The following is a 16,281-nucleotide window of genomic DNA, read 5'->3' on the forward strand; positions in this document are numbered from 1 at the left end:
TCGTTGTGGGTAATCGTAATATCGAGCTGGTACAATTACAGTTGAACAGTCGGTGAACTCGAAGCAGGCTTGGCTGCTCCGTTTTGGGGTCAATTTCATAAAAATTCAGGAATAGACTAAATTGAATCATTCTAGATTTACTATTAGGGGTATTGTAATTTCAATTGGGTTATTTGCCTATTCACTGGATCAAAATAAGGTTTAGGCTACGCATAACCTTTAGATCTATCCAAATAGCACAGGAATATTTCAATTCTTGCCCATGTAGTTTAGAAAAAATTCCATTACTTATTCTATGCTATTGAATGAGATTATAATAACACAATTTGCAGACTACATCAGGCTACGTTTGCTCAGCAGATGGCGTGAATTTGCATGATAGAATTGAACCTTTCCAATACTTTCGCATTCCTTCATACACTTCTAGCATTGAAACGCAAACCGGTGTTAAGTAATGTCAATAACCCTTTGAGCAAATTGGCCATTTCCAGAACATTAACAAATTCCAGCGTCACCATTCACAACGGTTCCCAACCCCCCTTTATCTAATGCAGGAAGTGACAGTTGTTCACATGTGCGCAGAGCGCATCAATTGCACAGCTCCTATTGGCATACGGGTGTTTTACAGTCACGAGACTATCCATGTATATATGACATCTGAGAAAGCGTTGCTCTGTTCAAACACTGATGAGGTACCACAAGCACGAGCAGAATATCCGTAGACGCAGTTTCCAACTATAGACGGATCGCTAAAAACAAAACCTAGTTCATTGGAATTCACATAGGTCAGTAAACGAAGGCACTGACACATCTCTTCAGCTGGGGTGGAAGGTGAGCGCATTTTTCCTCAAATATTTGGACGTTAATGTAGTCGCTGGTGATGATTAATTTGGGTTCTCGGGGGGCGAGGTCAACTCACGACCTCGGTGATCTTCAGGTCGGGAAAGTCGAGCTCTAGAAAGATACCAGAGATCGGACTTTGAAATCTGAGTTGGATGACCATTAAAAAAAATCTCAGTCGGATCTCGTGTTTTTTTGGAGTTCCAATTTGCCATGAACGCAGTAATTGTGTCATTGTTAAAATCCGCTGTAGCGTCTCGCTCCTGTCAGCGTCGCGAGCCCACGTATACCAGTGTTTCCAATTCCGGTCCTCGAGTACCCCAAACAGCACACATTTCTGTTGTTGTCCCAGACAAAAACACATGGTTCAACAAGTCATTGGCTTGATGACAAGTACATTCAGGTGTCCTTGTCCGGGGCCACACAAAAAATATGTCCTTGGGGTACCCGAGGACTGGAGTTGGGGAAACACTGACCTAAGTGATTCGACCGGAGTTGGGAGCCGTTGTCACTTGACTATATTCTGTTGCAGCTGCGTATTTGAAGCCCTTCAGTCAGCTCAAACGAACTTCATCATTGGTATATAATATTGTTTCAATGGGTGTCATATTAGTTATTGCTTTTGATCTATGTATAGGTAGGTACCTAGCCCTTGATAATGAATCTTTGCCATTACATTACACATACGAATCATTGGACGAAGGCGTCTTCAGTAAGGGGGAGTTTTGATAAGAGCCCTGATAACAGCATCACGCAGTTCATCGACGCACAATTGGCCCAGCGTCGTCCGGGTTAGGGTAGGGTTTGACCGGGGTAGGCGTCATTGTCAAATAATAGTTTTTGTTCTTAACTAACTTGCCTAGTTAAAGTTTAAATAAATATGGGTTTGGAAGCATAAAGACCTTATCTTTCATATCAGTGAGGAATAAAAGGTTAAATTGATACACACCTTTTGTAGGGTTAGTGTTCCCATATGTCCATATCTCCATGTTACAGTGCGTGTTTAGCTTAACAGAAATAAGACCGAGGGACCACCAGTGCTAGTTAGCTATTTAGCATGTCAACAGAAGGCCGCCAGAAACCTGTTGTCAATGGAAAAAAAATATCCGCTGAAAACTCTGAAGCTGGTTAAAAGTCTACAGTGTATATTTAGCATTTGCGACATTATTTGAATGTGATATGAAAGTAAAGGGCTTCATGTTTCTAGAACCGTATCGCAATTGAGAAATCAATTCACGTTTAGATGGAGTATTTAGCTCCCAGAGACAGTGAAAATAACACACAAGGATCTTGGACCTTAAGGAGTAATGGTAGGCTCCTTAAGAGTACATCTTGGGGTAATAGGTACCATGCATTTATGCATCAGTAGTATACAATATGCTAATGACACACCTTTGCTATAACATTTCAAGGAGATAGTTTAGACTTATTCTCAAATCTAGAATGACAAAAACACTATCTTCAATATTTACAGTTGAAGTTGGAAGGTTACAGACACCTTAGCCAAAAACATTTAAACTCAGTTTTTCACAATTCCTGACATTTAATCATAGTAAAAATGCCCTGTCTTCGGTCAGTTAGGATCACCACTTTATTTTAAGAATGTGAAATGTCAGAATAATAGCAGAGAGAATGATTTATTTCAGCTTTTATTTCTTTCATCACATTCCCAGTGGGTCAGACATTTACATACACTCAATTAGTATTTGGTAGCATTGCCTTTAAATTGTTTAACTTGGGTCAAACATTCTGGGTAGCCTTCCACAAGCTTCCCACAATAAGTTGGTGCATTTTGATCCATTCCTCCTGACACAGCTGGTGTTACTGAGTCAGGTTTGTAGGCCTCCATGCTCGCACACGCTTTTTCAGTTCTGCTCACAGAGGTCAGGGCTTTGTGATGGCCACACCAATACCTTGACTTTGTTGTCCTTAAGCCATTTTGCCACAACTTTGGAAGTATTCTTGGGGTCATTGTCCATTTGGAAGACCCATTTGCGACCAAGCTTTAACTGATGTCTTGAGATGTTGCTTCAATATAGCCACAAGTTCCCCCCTCTTGATGCCATCTATTTGTGAAGTGCATCAGTCCCTCCTGCAGCTAAGCAGCCCCTCAACATGATGCTGCCACCCCCATTCTTCACAGTTGGGATGGCGTTCTTCGGCTTGCAAGCCTCCCCCTTTTTCCTCCAAACATAACGATGGTCATAATGGCCAAACGGTTCTATTTTTGTTTCATCAGACCAGAGGACATTTCTCCAAATAGTATGATCTTGTCCCCATGTGCAGTTGCAAACCTTAGTCTGGCTTTTTTATGGCGGTTTTGGAGCAGTAGCTTCTTCCTCGCTGAACGACCTTTCAGGTTATGTCAATATAGGACTTGTTTTACTGTGGATATAGATACATTTGTACCTGCTTCCTCCAGCATCTTCACAAGGTCCTTTGCTGTTGTTCTGGGATTGATTTGCACTTTTCGCACCAAAGCACGTTCATTTCTAGGAGACAGAACACATCTCCTTCCTGAGCGGTAGGACGGCTGCGTGGTCCCATGGTGTTTATACTTGCGTACTATTGATTGTACAGATGAACGTGGTACCTTCAGGCGTTTGGAAATTGCTCCCAAGGATGAACCAGACTTGTGGTGATCTACAAAAAAACATTTCTGAGGTCTTGGCTGATTTCTTTTGATTTTCCCATGATGTCCAGCAAAGAGACACTGAGTTTGAAGGTAGGCCTTGAAATACATCCACAGGTACACCTCCAATTGACTCAAATGATGTCAATTAGCCTGTCAGAAGCTTCTAAAGCCATGACATAATTTTCTGTAATTTTCCAAGCTGTTTAAAGGCACAGTCAACTTAGTGTATGTAAACCTCTGACCTACTGGAATTGTGATACAGTGAAGTAATCTGTTCGTCAACAATTGTTGGAAAAATTACTTGTGTCATGCACAAGGTAGATGTCCTAACTGACTTGCCAAAACTATAGTTTGTTAACAAGAAATTTGTGGAGTGGTTGAAAAACAAGTTTTAATGACTCCAACCTAAGTCTATGTAAACTTCCAACTTCAACTGTATCAATTGCCATTCTTTGCCACTAAGCATATTACAGAACAATTAAGCATAAAGTATTTTACTGTAAGTAATGAGGCATAGGTGATGCTTCATAAAGAGAGCACAGTAACTATTAATTATGTCATTGAATTACCACCTCAACTGCCACAAGATAGGGCCAACTCTGTCTAGCAGAGGACAGGAGTCCATTAAGATGCCTGAATTCCAGTGGGCTCACAATGACTTTACAGCATGGTGCCACTAATCTGGGGATTGAATGCACATTGTGTTGTTCCCTATGTCACAGAAACCACGTTCTCACTAGATGCCAGTTATGAAAATGAGTTAAATTGCATGTAGCCTACATACAGAAGTTATGCATGAATTAACTTGAATGTCTGATACTGTTTGTGGTTCTATGCATCCCCCTAACAACTCGACCCGATTCTTACCATCAGGCAAATGTGAATCTAAAACAAGTTCGCTAGCCTTTTCCCTGTGCGTTTTACACAAAGGTAGGCAAAGAGTTCTTAGGAAGAGTTAATGATAGTACTTCTCCCTAATTCTAGTGGCTGTCTCATTTCCCCCTTATCCCTGGCTGTAACTTTTTCACTAGTTGGCAAAGAAGTGAGTCATCATATTTTAGAACCTGCCCTGGGCGATAGGAACCTCTGTTAGTCTGTAGAAGTAGGCTACTCTATCTTTCCTTTACACAGGAATTATTGATGAGGTTTGACTTCTTCATACTGGCCCGTACACACTCGGGTTGCGTAACACATTTGACACAATGGCTATGATACAACTGATATTCTTGTGACGCAACAGAGTTTGTCTGCACCAAAATATTGTCTCCACAAGAGCTGTGTAAACATTTTTGTTCAGACAAATGCTCAGTTCGATCACAACAGTTTTGTCAAATGCGTTCTACATCAGTTGTACCATATGGGTGTGTATGGGGGCGTTAATACTATGGACTCTAGATAGTAGTCGATCCAGTCAAATAGATTTATAAGTGTACAATAGTTATAAACTGCCTGGAAAAGTTGTGAGGCGCATACTATCGTTAGACATGAGATATTATGCTGGCCCCATGGGTATATTTCCAAACTCAAACAATTTTTTGGTCTGATTTTACCACAGTTGGATTTGGCAATTGAATCAAACTGTCTGGGAAGATTTAACATCTTGGCACCCTTGTGTGCTCACTTGTTTTTCTAGTTTTCATAAATCCCCATGAAAGATCTTTTAATTGCTTTCATCAAATATTGTATTCAGAAGCTTCCACCTTGTAATGTATTTTGGCACAGCACTACAGTATAATGCTTAACAAACTGAAAATGTTTGTTTTAGTCTCGGCAACCCAGGATCAAATCGCGCAAGATTGGGCCAAATCGGCAAATCGGCCAAAATTGTGATTCGCCAGAAATAATGAGTGACTCAAAAAAACAAAACAAAAAAACAGTCTACCGGTAGAAATGTTTCTCATAATCCATATCGCTCAGCCTACCGACAGATGTAACCTAACATTTGAATGTTTTGTCTTTCATGAGAGACTATAGCCTAACAAACTGAACGTGTTTTGTGTGAACTTCGTCTGCTTGGCTTACACACTGTGGACAAACGTCTTCAGTGTGTGTCTCTCTCCACTTCTAACCGGGTAGGCTCTGGGGCTAGGTACCTTGTCTGCGTCTTCACACTAATAACCCCCCTCAACCTAACCTCTGTACCTCAGCTGTCACTCACACAACTCAGTTACCCTAGCAACCAGCTGAAATGAGAATGCAAGAGTACATTTCCTGCACCATTTGCATGTGCCTTTAAAGTGGATCATACAGCGGTTTAGCAACATTAAATCTTGTTCAAATCTGTTCATATACTTTTTCAGCTTGTAGTTTGCTATCAAAATTGAACTGTTAAACGATGGGGAATAGTAGCCTGTTCGCCCCTTCTGCAGTTTGCCTGCCAACCTGGTCTTGGAGCATTTCATATTATTCTGTACGTAATTCATACTCCATTTAGTATGATATGTTACATTTCGTATGGTATGGACATCAACAAATTAATACATAATTCATTTCATATATGTTAACAATTATAATTCGTATTTGTTACAAATTTGAAAAATATACAATATGTTACGAATTTTCAAATATACAATATGTTACCAACCACCTTAGGCCTTAAGTAACTATGATGGAAAATTTGTTGTGGAAATTCAACACCAGGGACACCTGAGGTCAATATTAAATGAATCGTCTTTTATTATCAGTGAGAGGTTCCAGGGAGAGGTTCCAGGTTATCAGGGAGAGGTTCCAGCCAACTCAATGCACCATGTACACATGTCGGTCAGGAGCTCCACCGGGGCAGTCCCGTTAGTTCTCTTATATACTGCTTACACAGACAAGTTATATTTGCATGATTTACATAATTTTAAATATTCATCATTAATACATCATTAACTTTAGTTCCTGCATGTGACTGACCAATACCTCACGAAGCTTCTTCGCTCCAAAGCTGGGACCTTGAAAATGAGATGCCTTTTGGTTCTCAAAATGATATTCTGGGTGAATTTGCTTATAGTGAGGATTCCTCCCAGGCACATTCAGTCACTTGCATGAACACAGACATTGGTTATTAGAAAAGCACAAACATTTTCCATCACATTCCCTCTTATCACTCACTCTGATAATTATCATGACATTTTATTAATTTGGTTATTACTTAACCTGTTAGATCTCTAGGGGCGCTATTTCGTTTTTGGATAAAAAACGTTCCCGTTTTAAGCGCGATATTTTGTCACGAAAAGATGCTCGACTATGCATATTCCTGACAGTTTTGGAAAGAAAACACTCTGAAGTTTCAGAATCTGCAAAGATTTTGTCTGTAAGTGCCCCAGAACTCATTCTACAGGCGAAACCAAGATGATGCATCAACCAGGAATTAGCAGAATTTCTGAAGCTCTGTTTTCCATTGTCTCCTTATATGGCTGTGATTGCGCAAGGAATGAGCCTACACTTTCTGTCGTTCGCCCAAGGTCTTAGCAGCATTGTGACGTATTTGTAGGCATATCATTGGAAGATTGACCATAAGAGACTACATTTTCCAAGTGTCCGCCTGGTGTCCTGCGTGGAATTCGGTGCGCAAATGCCAGCTGCTCGTACTTTACCATTTGATATAGGGGAGAAACCATGTGTCCAAGAACGATGTATCAATGAAGAGATATGTGAAAAACACCTTGATGATTGATTCTAAACAACGTTTGCCATGTTTTCAGTCGATATTATGGAGTTAATTTGGAAAAAAGTTCGCGGTTTGAGGACTGAATTTTCGGATTTTTTTTGGTAGCCAAATGTGATGTATAAAACGGAGCTATTTCTAATACACAAAGAATCTTTTTGGAAAAACTGAGCATCTGCTATCTAACTGAGAGTATCCTCATTGAAAACATCAGAAGTTCTTCAAAGGTAAATTATTTTATTTGAAGGCTTTTATGTTTTTGTTGAAATGTTGCGTGCTGGATGCTAATGCTAACGCTAACGCTAACGCTAACGCTAAATGCTAACGCTAGCTAGCTACTTTTACACAAATGATTGTTTTCGTATGGTTGAGAAGCATATTTTGAAAATCTGAGATGACAGTGTTGTTTACAAAAGGCTAAGCTTGAGAGATGGCATATTTATTTCATTTCATTTGCGATTTTCATGAATAGTTAACGTTGTGTTATGCTAATGAGCTTGCTGATAGATTTACACAATCCTGGATACAGGGGTTTTTTCATAGCTAAACGTGACGCAGAAAACGGAGCGATTTGTCCTAAACAAATAATCTTTCAGGAAAAACTGAACATTTGCTATCTGAGAGTCTCCTCATTGAAAACATCTGAAGTTCTTCAAAGGTAAATGATTTTATTTGAAGGCTTTTATGTTTTTGTTGAAATGTTGCCAGCTGAATGCTAATGCTAAATGCTACGTTAGCCATCAATACTGTTACACAAATGCTTGTTTTGCAATGGTTGAGAAGCATATTTTGAAAATCTGAGATGACAGTGTTGTTAACAAAAGGCTAAGCTTGAGAGCTAGCATATTTATTTCATTTCATTTGCGATTTTCATGAATAGTTAACGTTGCGTTATGGTAATGAGCTTGAGTCTGTATTCACGATCCCGGATCCGGGATGGGGAGACCAGAAAGGTTAAACTATCAAAGTAGTAAACAATCCACGCATAAAACCACAGACACTTTCAAACCCTTCATTCTGGGTTGTACAATCCAATTTGTAAAACCATGGCTTAAGACCTTTGCTTCAAGCAGTTACATATGTTTCATTACACAATTTCATTTATGGATTCTGGCAATGACATTTCAGCCGTAGCTTTTGTCACGAGTGGCATGTTGATGACGGATCGGTATCTCAATGCATTTTTTGTCTAAATTACTATACATTTTTCAGTGTGCAGACCTCCACAATCAACCTGATACCACAAATGAACTATTTTAAACAAGCCCATATCAATTATGGACACGTTTGACCACACCCTCCCTCCCGGCACTTGTTCTTCTGCCACCTCTTTATTTTCTTCAGATAATGATAGTGTTGTTGTTAGAATTAAATATTATTGGATGTAATGTATTTGTATTGTTTTAATGAGTATTTGTATAGTGGCTGTGTAAATGCCCTTACCTGCCCATGGGCTACGGGTGCAATTTAGCTTTTGGCTAACTGCGGGAAATTTACAGTTGAAGTTGGAAGTTTACATACACTTAGGTTGGAGTCATTAACTCATCTTTGAACCACTCCACAAATGTCTGGTTAACAAACTATAGTTTTGGCAAGTCTGTTAGGACATCTACTTTGTGCATGACACAAGTAATTTTTCCAACAGTTGTTTACAGATTATTTCACTTATTATTCACTATCACAATTCCAGTGGATCAGAAGTTTACATACACTAAGTTGACTGTGCCTTTAAACAGCTTGGAAAATTCCAGAAAATGTCATGGCTTTAGAAGCTTCTGATAGGCTAATTGACATCATCTGAGTCAATTGGAGGTGTACCTGTGGATATATTTCAAACTCTGTGGCTCTTTGCTTGACATCAAGGGAAAATCAAAATAAATCAGCCAAGACTTCAGAAAAAAATGTAGACCTCCACAAGTCTGGTTCATCCTTGTGAGCAATTTCCAAATGCCTGAAGGTACCATGTGTACTATTGTTTGTACAGATGAACAAGTATAAACACCATGGGACCACGCAACCGTCATACCGCTCAGGAAGGAGATGTGTTCGGTCTCCTAGAGATGAACCTATTTTGGTGCGAAAAGTGCAAATCAATCCCAGAACAACAGCAAAGGATTTTGTGAAGCTGCTGGAGGAAATGGGTACAAAAGTATCTATATCCACAGTAAAACGAGTCCTATATTGACATAACTGAAAGGCCACTCGGCAAGGAGGAAGCCACAATATTTCTTGGACTACCAAGACATGTGTTGGTGAATTATAGTAATCATGCAATGAACTGCATCGATCTATTCTGCCAACAATGCCTTACTCTACATCAGCGGTTCCCAAACTAAGGGTTGCGACCCCATGTGAGGTCACCTGACAATGGTGTCGCGGGAGAATTGACAAAATCCTGAGAACAATGTATACCTTTTATTTGCATACATGCATACAGTCAAGTTTGGAAACACCTTCTCATTCAAGGGTTTCTTCATTTTTATTATTTTCTACATTGTAGAATAATATTGAAGACATCAACTATTAAATAATACATATGGAATCATGTAGTAACCAACAAAAGTGTTAAACAAATCAAAATACATTTTATATTTGAGATTCTTCAAAGTAGCCACCGTTTGCTTTGATGACAGCTTTGCACACCAATTTCACAAGGTAGTCACCTGGAATGCATTTCGATTAACAGGTGTGCCTTAAGTTCATTTGTGGAATTTCTTTCCTTTAATGCGTTTGAGCCAATCAGTTGTTGTGACATGGTAGGGGTGGTATACAGAAGATATCCCTATTTTGAAAAAGTCCATATTATGTCAAGAACAGCTCAAATAAGCAAAGAAAAATTACAGTCCATTACTTTCAGACATGAAGGTCAGTCAATCTGGAACATTTCAAGAACTTTTTTTTTGAAAGTTTCTTCAAGTGCAGTCACAAAAGACATCAAGCGCTATGATGCAACTGGCGCTCATGAGGACCGCCATAGGAAAGGAACACCCAGAGTTATCTCCGCTGCAGAGGATAAGTTTGAGTTACCAGCCGCAGAAATTGCAGCCTAAATAAATGCTTCAGAGTTCAAGTAAGACATATCTCAACATCAGCTGTTCAGAGGAGACTGCGTGAATCAGGCTTTCATGGTCGAATTATTTCGAGGGAAAAAAAAACACTACTATAGGACACCAATAAGAAGAAGAGACTTGCTTGGGCCAAGAAACATGAGCAATTGACATTAGACTGGTATAAATCTGTCCTTTGGTCTGATGAGTCCAAATTTGAGATTTTTGGTCTTTGTGAGATGCAGAGTAGGTGAACGGATGATCTCCGCATGTGTGGTTCCCACTGGGAAGCATGGAGGTGTGATGCTGTGGGGGTGCTTTGCTGGTGACTGTCAGTGATTTTATTTAAAATTCAAGGCACACTTAACCAGCATGACTATCCACAGCATTCTGCAGCGATACACCATCCCATCTGGTTTGCCCTTAGTGGGACGATCATTTGTTTTTCAACAGGAAAATGACCCATCAAATCTCCATGCTGTGTAAGGGATATTTGACCAAGAAGGAGAGTGATGCAGCACTCCATCAGATGACCTGGCCTCCACAATTACCTGACCTCAACCCAAATGAGATGGTTTGGGATGAGTTGGACCACAGAGTGAAGGAAAAGCAGCCAACAAGTGCTCAGCATATGTGGGAACTCCTTCAAGACTGTTGGAAAAGCATTCCAGGTGAAGCTGGTTGAGAATTCCAAGAGTGCGCAAAGCTGTCATCAAGGGAAAGGGTGGCTACTTTGAAGAATCTAAAATATTTTTAGATTTTTTTGCTTACTACATAATTCCATGTGTTATTTCATAGATTTGTCTTTACTATTATTCTACAATGTAGAAAATGGTAAAAATAAAGAAACCCTTGAATGAGTAGGTGTCCCAACTTTTGACTGTGTAACTCGTTATTCTTGAATGTCATTCATTAATGCCTCATGAGCTTTTTTCAACCGTCCTACCCCAACAGCACCCAAAATATAAGCTGTCTTCATCCCCGTTGTTTGTAAACGATGTAATTATAAACAAATACTTGTATAGCCTCAACACCACTCTGTATAGCTGGGATAATTGATATTGAATAGACGGTACCACAGACTGACGCATTAAACCTAAACTCGGCAACCAAGAACCACTTGGACATCGTCAATTTTTACGATGCTGCGCGATGATCCTGAGGTTGCCAACAAAAATAATAGCAATGGTGGTGGGGCGGCCTGTGGCGCCGTTTCCCCCTACTGCTGATTCTGTCTTTATTGTAGGATTGTTGCATTTGACTAAGGTAATGTCTAGGGCATCACTTTATGAACTTGTGACATTATTATAACTCAACTGTTTGGCCATTCATCTAATAACATGGCACATTTGTTTTGCCCTCTCTAACAATGCCAAACTAATTGGTCGTGATGACTTGCATTTCCTGTCCATTAGTCAGCAGTCTAGCTCTATGCCTGGCCACTGTAACAGTTCAATACTGTCGAACGAATGGCATCGATCATTGCATTGAGTAGGGATCTGATGCACTGAGGCATTGTTGGATTGATTGACCCACATTCAGAGCTCAGACGTGCACTCGCACAGGGGCACAGGTAGCTGTCAAACACCGACAGTATTCTAATCCATTAGCTAGAACGGACATGAGGGATGAGGGAGACTTGCAGTACATGTGCCTTGAGTCAAGACATTGAGATTGTTGAGAGAGTCATGAGATGGGTCAGTGGCCAGGGCAATATCAGAGTAGGAGTGCTGATCTAGAATCAGTTCTCCTGTCCATGATATCTTATTCACAATGGTATAAATGCCAAGACTAATCCTAGATCAGCAGTTAAATTCTGGAACATTTTATGAATATAGGTCCTGTGCTCATCTGTATGTCTATTGAGCATGACTCCTATTCATGATCTAGTTCTATTGGAAGGGTGCGAGGGGGGGAAAAATGAGGGAAAGGACCGAGCAAGCGAAGGAAAATGATAAACGAGAGGGAAAGAGTGTAGGATGAAGAGAGGAGTGTATCCCCTGCTCTGGGACAGCAACACTGACCAGGCCTGCTAGAAGTTTACCATCACTGTGCCAACCAGGAGGTGCATGAGGCATCATCTGCCCTCCCCCCTCCCCCCCCAAAAACCACACGCTCACATACACTAACAGAGCAGAAAAGGGCACAGAGGTTATTAATAGCAAACAAACAAACAGGATACAACTGGACTCCCAGTGGAACTGGTAACTGATTGCTCTACAAAGTTGATTTCATTGATTGTTTGTGGTTAAGAACATATTACTTGACTAATATCCTTCATGTATCAGTTTGTTTTAAACCTGGGCTTGGGGTCGTATGTTTATGCCGTATTTCTATCTTTGGTAAGTATTGTTTGATATAGTAGACATGGCTATTAGCTTTGAACATGTCTACGACTTTCGTTGGTCGTGTTTTCTCCGTCTATCTTTGAAGAACTTGGGCTGCTCTACGGTTTCAGGTTTAGTTGAGGACCAGGCTGATTTGACCCATAAGTAGTGTGCTGTGGAGTAATGGTGTTTGTTTACCTGGTTTGTGTATCTACTGTAAGCTATGTCAGTTAGTGTAAGACAAGTGAAGTTTGTGTTTTTAAGGTCATTTGAAGGTCATTGTAAACAGCAGAGAGATTCTCCCACTGTCGATTTAATATGTAAACAGATCTGTCTCTCTGGCTGCGTTTACACAGCCAGGCCAATTTTGATATATTTACCACTATTTGGTCTTTTGACAAATCGCATTAGATCTTTTCACATCAGATCTTTTTCAGAGCTGATCTGATCTGAAGTCAAAAGACCAATTAGTGAAAATAATATAATAAACTGGCTGCCTGTGTACATGCAGTGTGTGTTTCTCACTCTCTTTCAGCCAGGATTTAACACTTGGCAGGTTCATAGCTTTTGGAATAACAACATTTTATGGTTTAGTATGGATCGTATGACCGTGACTACAGTGTAGTAATTATTTATTTTTGATATGCGACAACAGACTAACTGCTACAGTAAGGTACTCAAGGCTAAGTCCTAAATGGCATCCTATTCCCTATATCGTGCACTACGTTTGACCAGAGCCCATGGTTAAAAGTAGTGCACTATTTAGGGAATAGGATGCCATTTAGGACATACACTCGAGAGCATAGAGCTTCACTTCAGGTCTGTCCTCTCTGCTTTGGCCGTCTACAATTGAGATCTGCTGTCTCTGGGACTTCCATTGGGCTACATAGAAATAGAAACCCTTACAAAAGACCCACCGTTGAAAAGTTGCCTCTCTGTTAGCCACGTGGCCGTTCAGCAGATACAATGTACTATCGTTAGGTATGCACCTTGCGCTATGCACTTTTTACCTGGTAATCTTGCTCAATAGGGCATGTCCTGTTTTGATGACTGGAGTATTGGATCTCTCTCTCAACTTTCTTTGTTTCACAATGCTCCATTTGTACTCTTTTAAACATCTGATGTGATTTCCAAATAAACCGGGAATACCAGGCCTCGGGCAGAGACCTAGTCGCGTTATGACTGTTACTTAGTCATGGATGTTTCATTAAGTGTTGAACAGTGTGAGGCCACAGTAAGGAAATCATGCAGATTTTCTCCCGGTGTTGTGTGAAGGATTTCCTGTTAGACCAGGGGCCGTATGCATCGAGCATTTCGGAGTAGGAGTGTGGATCTAGAATCAGGCCCCTCCCTGTGTAGGTCATCCTAATCTTTGTGATCTGAAGGCAACGCTGAGACACTCAATAAACACAGCTCTTACTCTCTATATGTTTCCCTTCCTATACCCCCTGTAGCGCTCACTAGGCACCCCATATACACCCACTAGGTATACTTTGTATGCTCTATACATTCTAGGAAATATCTCATCTGCTGCTACACTAAAAAAAATAAATCTAAATACAACATGTGAAGTGTTGGTCCCATGTTTCATGAGCTGAAATAAAATATCCCAGAAATGTTCCATTCGCACAAAGCTTATTTCTCTCAATGTTGTGCACAGATTTGTTTACATCCCTGTTAGTGAGCATTTCTCCATTGCCAAGATAATCCATCCACCTCACAGGTGTGGCATATCAAGAAGCTGATTTAAGCAGCATGATCATTAGACAGGTGCGTCTTGGGCTGGGGACAACAAAACGGCACTCTAAAATCTGCCGTTTTGTCACACAACACAATGCCACAGATATCACATTTTGAGGGCGTGTGCAATTGGCATGCTGACTGCAGGTATGTCCACCAGAGCTGTTACCAGATTATTTAATGTTAATTTCTCTACCATAAGCTGCCACCAACGTCATTTTGGAGAATTTGGCAGTATGTACAACTGGCCTCAAAACCGCAGACCACGTGTAACCGTGCCAGCCAAGGACCTCCACATCCAGCTTCTTCGCCTTCATTAGAAACCGTCTCGGGGAAGCTCATCTGTGTGCTCGTTGTCCTCACCAAGGTCATGACCTGACTGCAGTTTAGCGTCGTAACTGACTTCAGTGGGCAAATGCTCACCTTTTGATGACCGCTGACGTTGCTGGAGAAGTGTGTTCTTCATGGACGAATCCCAGTTTCAACTGTACCGCCTGATCAAATCCTATGTGAAGAAGATGTGTTGCGCTGCTTGAGGCAAATTGTGGTCACACCAGATACTGACTTATTTTCTGATCCACATCCCTACTTAAAAAAATAAATCATAATCTCTGGTCACAGATGCATATCTGTATTCCCAGTCATGTGAAATCCACAGATTAGAGCCTAATGAATTTATTTTAATTGACTGATTTTCCTTTTTATGAACTGTAACTCAGTAAAATCTTTGAAATTGTTGCAGTTTGCATGTTAAAAGTGAATTTCTAAATATGAAGGCTACATTGAAGCTTTTGTGTGTGTGCGGAATAGCCGCTCGGATTGGAGAAGAGGCAGAGCGCAAGTTAAGCTTTCCTGAATAACTGGGCCTGCCTGGAGCATATGTGACCACATCCTCATTATTATTATTTTTATAGGATGCCTTGGGAGAATAATGATCTGCAACAGACAGCAAGTCTCTGTATCAAAAGTTTTAAAAAATACAGCCAGACTGGCCTGCTAAGGTGTCTTTCTAGACCTTATAAACTGTCGACTAGACCCACAACCGATCCAAATGAAATATTAAAATCACAGGAATTTTGCGCCGCTATTGAAAATGACATTTTCACTGCAGCTGGGAGTAGAATTTTTGTACTCACTTGAAAACAATAATGCAATTATTCGTTATGTTGTAGGCTAGTCTAGGTAGGCTCATTTTGTATTGTCCCTAAACAAGATCAATAGGGGAGCTTTTCGAGCTGCGTGTCTCTTGTCTTCACTATTATTTCATGCGCAATGAGGGACCTGGCCTCTCTGCTGCCTATCAGCTATTCCTATTTATTGTAGTGGATTCATATTAAAAATGGATGCAGCTTTGAATGTGTTTTTTATGTGGTATTATGCTAGTTAGCCTATTGCAGATCTGGACAATCGATCCACCTTTGCTGGATATACTGTTATACTGGTAGATTATACTGACCTGTGGTATAGTAAAAGTTAGCACACAGAAAAGCATAAGGGAAGTACCAAAACATATAAGGGGACGTACATGCAAGCACATGAGGAAATTTGGCTAGTATGGAAGAAATGCTATAGTAAAATCTAAAAAAGAGATCATGTAAACCATGAGGGAAATACACTACCCTCCCCTGTGCCTTTTAAAAAAATATTTTTTTAAATAACCACACAAAAAAAGGATGGACAAACTTCCCCTATTTTGGAGCCCCCCCCTTCCAGTAAATTTTGATATGTCCCTAATGGTACAACTCTCACATGTTTGGAAAGTGGTCAGACACACACCCACTTTTGCATGAAATCAACCTGTTTTAAAGAGGATTTTAGGAATTTTTCCCATGACAATAGTTGATGTCAGTGATAGACACTGTATGTTAATTGAGTTGTAATTGGACCGTTAATATGTGAAATTAATAAAGGGTGTACAGTGTTGACTGGGGTGTCAGTGGGGGTTGAACGTGTGGTACGGGAGTGTTAACACTGTCTGGTGGATCATGCAGATGACTACAGGGGCTGTAAATTGACAGGGGAAGACGACGTCCCATAGAG

General features: G+C 40.4%; 1 protein-coding gene across 7 annotated transcripts in view; it reads left to right on the forward strand.

The window, feature by feature from the left end:
- Positions 1-544: 544 nt before the first annotated feature.
- dnajb6b (DnaJ heat shock protein family (Hsp40) member B6b) overlaps positions 545-16,281 on the forward strand; it is a 47,138-nt gene continuing 31,401 nt past the window's right edge. For 5 of the 7 annotated variants that reach the window (XM_021563042.2, XM_021563047.2, XM_021563045.2 and 2 more), the window contains exon 1: positions 545-831. The gene's annotated coding sequence lies outside the window, so the exon portion shown is untranslated. Of the gene's footprint in view, positions 832-12,282; positions 12,379-16,281 lie in introns of those variants that run through there. The other 2 variants (XM_021563043.2, XM_021563046.2) reach the window with 1 other exon arrangement.

This window comes from Oncorhynchus mykiss, chromosome 15 (assembly GCF_013265735.2).
Source record: "Oncorhynchus mykiss isolate Arlee chromosome 15, USDA_OmykA_1.1, whole genome shotgun sequence".
Lineage (NCBI taxonomy): Eukaryota > Metazoa > Chordata > Actinopteri > Salmoniformes > Salmonidae > Oncorhynchus > Oncorhynchus mykiss.